We start from the raw sequence: 4,636 nt of genomic DNA on the forward strand, positions 1-4,636 counted from the left end.
CTCCGCGGCCGAGCCCCGTTTTCGCCCCTAGAGCCCGAGGGAGCCGCGGAGAGCCCGGGCGCCCTGCTCGGACGCGTGCCCCGCGGGGGCGCCTGTCCCTGCACCCCGGGACCGGAGAGGGGGACACGCACACAGACCTGGGGGAGGGGGCGACTCAGGCGTTGGGAGTGGAGGGCGCACCTTTGCAGACCTGAGAGTCGAGGGCACGGTTGTGGGACCCCATCTCTGGGGGGGGGGCGCTGTTAGGATACGGAGCGACGCTTGGCTCCTTCGCCCAGCACTCCCCGAAAGAGCTGGATCCGGGTTAAAATGGTATCGACTTGTCCAAGCCCATCCTGCCTGTCCCGAACTCCCATTAACCGTTTGGTTAGGTCTTTTAAAAGTAGGTAAGAGAGAAAGTAACAGATTGCAGGCAGCGTCGTTCCCACCCCCTCGCGCAAGAAGAAAACAATCCCGCGCGTCGACAAACGCGTCTGCTTGGGCTTTAATGCTTCCTCCAGATTTTAGCGATGTAACTAGCCGTTGCCTGTGCCGCGGTGGGTGGAGAATCCTGGCTAGCAAGGACCTCGCGCCGGAGCCTGGCAAGCCCTGGGTCCGTGCCTCCCGCGTCCGCTCCCCGGGTCACTCACCTGCTGTTGTCTTGTAGATCGTTTCCTACCTTCTTCTGGCTAGTTGGGCTCCATGCGGTGTTGAATTGGAGCAGTAGGTGCATGTTCCAGAAAACTGGCTCAGCTTTAGTTTCAAGAGAGCAGTAGATGTCAACCCCGGTACAATGATTGCTCAAGTTCTAGGCCGACTTCTTCCAGGATTTGATAGCACAGGACTAGATAGAGCCCAGCAGAAAGTTAAAGGTAGTCATCTGAATTATCTCTAGATCTGAGGTGTTTCCTTTCTTTTTTAACTTAAAAAAATATCACTGCAGGCTTTTATTTGCATAGCTGATTCAATAAAAGGCAAGACTTAATTCCCCTACGATGGTGCTTGCCACGGAAAGCAAACTGTTGTTCAGGGTGGTGGTGTTTGATGGAGCCTCCATATACCGGGAATATGCGCCTGGTTTGAGGTGCATGACACCCAGGTCTTCGTCCTGGTGTGTAAAATAAGTAGCTGGGTCACTGTTGATCCCCTAGAATTACCATTGAGTTGCCTGTGCCCTGTAGAGCACACATTCAGGTAGGTGCTTTGAACAGGCAGCCTCTTGTTTCTGTGGTTTACATTGAGGAATTTGGGATTGATGGTTATTGTCCAGAGTGCACTGTTGTACTGTAACAGTATTGTCACCCGAGCCACATGCCGGATAGGTCAGCTCCCTTCTGTAGGACAGTTGGGGGACGACAGGGGGGTGAGGAGTAAACGCTCCATGAAGCGCGTTGGGTGCAGAATGGTGCAGTTTTCACATTGTGTCTCTGCGGTGAGAGTGGAGTTGGCATGGCATGGAGTTGGGATGGCGACTTGGGGGCAGGTGGGGTTGTGACAAGGAAGGAGGGCAGAGCCCTCCGTCATGAGGCTTTGGAGGGAGTTGAGGAGGGAGAAAGATCGCGAGATGGCCTTTGGTGGGTGCTTGGGTGTCTAGAAACTGACTTTAAAAAACACAAATGACTTCATACTCTCTTTTGTTGTGCAGTGTTCTAAAACTTACAGTATCTTTTTCCAAGTCCTACATAGAGAGGTCACTCTAACAAGTGCATGGTGTACGTAAGTCTGGATAGACTGGTGTCTGGAACCACTTTCTCACTGTTGGGCGATGGACCCTTTCCAGCTTTTTGTTGTTGTGCGTGCGATGCTGAAAATCTTCGTATTCATCTCTGTGTGCACAGCTATATTTCTGTGATGGGGGTGCTGAGAAATGGCACTGTCAGATTGTACATTTTAATGGTCAGTTCATACCTCCGAATTACATTCCACCAGCAACGAACGAGAATGCCCGTTTCTGCACATTCTCACCACGAAGGTTTTCATCCAGTATTATGGGGGACTGTTAGCATGTTATCATTTTGATTGGTATTTCCCTGGTTTTTACCAATGATTTTTACCATCGTGTATTAATTGACCTTTTTTTCTCTTTCTTTGTCCCCTGTTCATATCTTATGCCCAGTCTGTTTTTTCCTTTTGATGTAAATGATTTGTTTTTTAAAACTCTGGGTGTCAAACCTCCTTGATTTTTTATATATGGTGCAGTCTCAGCCCATCGCTTATCTTTTAAACTTCTGGTGTCTTTTCTTACACAAAACTTTGAAATATGAACCATAATCAAATTTATCAGTCTCTTCCTGCTGCCTCTGCTTTCTGTAGCTTACGAAGGCATTGCCTATCGGAAAGTGATAAATCTTACTCCTCTCTGTCTCCCAGAATAACATGTTGGGGGGTTTAATCACACTGCTATGTTTTCACATAGGGAGGAGTTGATTCCTCCTCCTACAAGGTGACCTTCCCAGAGCAGGCCTCTCTGCTTGTAAGCTATCTGCTGTGTGCCTGGGCAGCCGCCTCTGCTGGCTGCTGGTTCTGAGGCACGTCCCGCCGACCTCACACTGCACACTGAGCCTCCTGACACTGCCCTGAAGGCTGGAGAAGGCTGTGTTACTGTAAGGCTGTCGTGACCACAGGCCTGAGCAAGCCAGTCGTCCCCTTACACCAGGAAGAAGCTCTAGGCCGAAAAGAAAATCCATGAAGGAGGGGAGAAGGCGCTCTCATCTAGCCTTAGGTGGAGAAGGAGCTTCTTGGGTGCAGATGATGGAGACATTATTCTGAATTTTCTATATGAGGTCAAAGCTCTGATTCCTCATCCTCGGGGCGGGGGAGGGTATCATTGCAACCCCAGGTTTCCCTGTAAGGAAAATGAGGCCGAGAAAAGCTAGACGTCTAGATTTAATTTTATGTTAAGACCCCAACTCCCAAGTTCTGCTTAGAATCGATCTTAGTATGATGGAAGGGAAGCTTTGATGAGTTGCTGACCAATCACCAGGCACTCTGTTTATATTATTCGTCCTGTGAAGTAAGTGCTGTTGTCCCTGTTTTACAGATGAGAAAACTGAGGCTCAGAGAGATAAGGTAATGTAATCCAGGACACACAGCAGGTAAATGGAGGGACGAGAGCTGACATGGCATAGTCCATGCCTTCCTCTGATCCCACTCTTCTTTCAGAGGATTTGCAAATAGTACACAAAGCTCCTGGCGTAAGAAAAGCCCATTCTTTTTTTCTCCCTTCTATCCAGCAACAGGCACGTGTGCTACTAGGGAATTGTCTCCACCAAGTGGATATTTTCATTTTTGCTAGTTTGAAATGGAAAAGGAGGTGCACATCATTTGGAAAACCCTCAACTTTTAAGGGACGCCTTGAAGGTTTCCTCCAACAGAATTCGTTAATTTAAACTCGCTGTATTTTACTAATTGGAACTTTCGCGGTTGAATGAGCTAGTGATTTCTGTTTATCACCAGCTCTATTCCTTTCAAAGCACCACTTGAACTTCAGCTGAGAATGATTTTCAGCCAGGTCGTTTTTTAGCATATGCCATCTATTTTTGTTAATGGAAATGTATGCCGTTTCTTCCAAGAGAGTTAACTATAAATTATACTTCAGAGAACTTCTGAGTAAATATATTCATGCCTCAGCACTTTAATGTGTTAATTAGCTATTAAAGGTGTCAGTAAATTCAACCTGTCAAAAATAATGGCCTCCTTGACTAGGTTTTTACTACCACTTCAGTTGATGGTGTTACTTAGAAGTTTTGCCCTCTGGAACTGTTAAAAGCAAGGTTGTAGAGGTCTACCTTGCAAAAGATAAACTCTGAGTTTGTTGGAAGTCACCTAAGGCCTGAGTCTGTGGATATTTTAAGGACTGATAGCCCCTAGTTTACACAGCCAGGCTTATCAACACCTGGGTTCCGTTTAGAGCTGGCCTTGGAGGGGGTGCGGTTTATCCTGAGGAACCCCAGTCCCTGCTCTGTGTTCCCTGTTTCGGAAAATCTAACCAGCGGTTGTGTGTGCAGTGAGTTAGCGAGTTACTGCTACTGCTTCAGGCCGGAGAGAGATACCTTTCCCTCCAAGTCAGGGTTCTGATTGGCTCTCGAGAAGGACCCGACCACATCAGAAACGGTATTTCTCCTCTCCTATTTGTGCCACGAGACCAGTCCTGCTGCGGGCACGGGGGCTGAGACGGGAGAACAGAGTGAAAACCTCAGAAAAGAATATTATGAGTAATGGTTGAATAAAGTTTAAAGACTACTGTTATTTCCACATTAAGTCTTTTTTTTTTTTTTTTGTTTTACTTTTTTTATTTATTTCTGAGAGAGAGAGACAGCGTGAGCAGGGGAGGATCAGAGAGAGAGGGAGACACAGAATCCAAAACAGGCTCCAGGCTCTGAGCTGGCTGTCAGCACAGAGCCCGACGCGGGGCTTGAACCCACAAACCTGAGATCATGACCTGAGCCAAAGTCGGATGCTTTACCAACTGAGCCATCCAGGCACCCCTCCACATTAAGTCATATTAAGGATTACATGCACCGGTCTGAGGTTCCTACCACTGTTTTCATCTGGGAAAACGCAATCGTGTTCTAAATGATCAGATTAACCATTTGGCAGGCTCCTGCATTTTCTATACATAAAACCTATACGATTCCTAAAGTAAATGATAAATTGT

At 47.5% G+C, this 4,636-nt stretch overlaps 1 protein-coding gene across 2 annotated transcripts in view; it reads left to right on the plus strand.

The window, feature by feature from the left end:
• CLDN10 (claudin 10) overlaps positions 1-4,636 on the plus strand; it is a 118,883-nt gene that overhangs the window by 97,115 nt on the left and 17,132 nt on the right. The window lies entirely within an intron of this gene.

This window comes from Crocuta crocuta, unplaced genomic scaffold, assembly GCF_008692635.1.
Source record: "Crocuta crocuta isolate KB4526 unplaced genomic scaffold, BGI_CrCroc_1.0 scaffold31, whole genome shotgun sequence".
Taxonomy (NCBI): domain Eukaryota; kingdom Metazoa; phylum Chordata; class Mammalia; order Carnivora; family Hyaenidae; genus Crocuta; species Crocuta crocuta.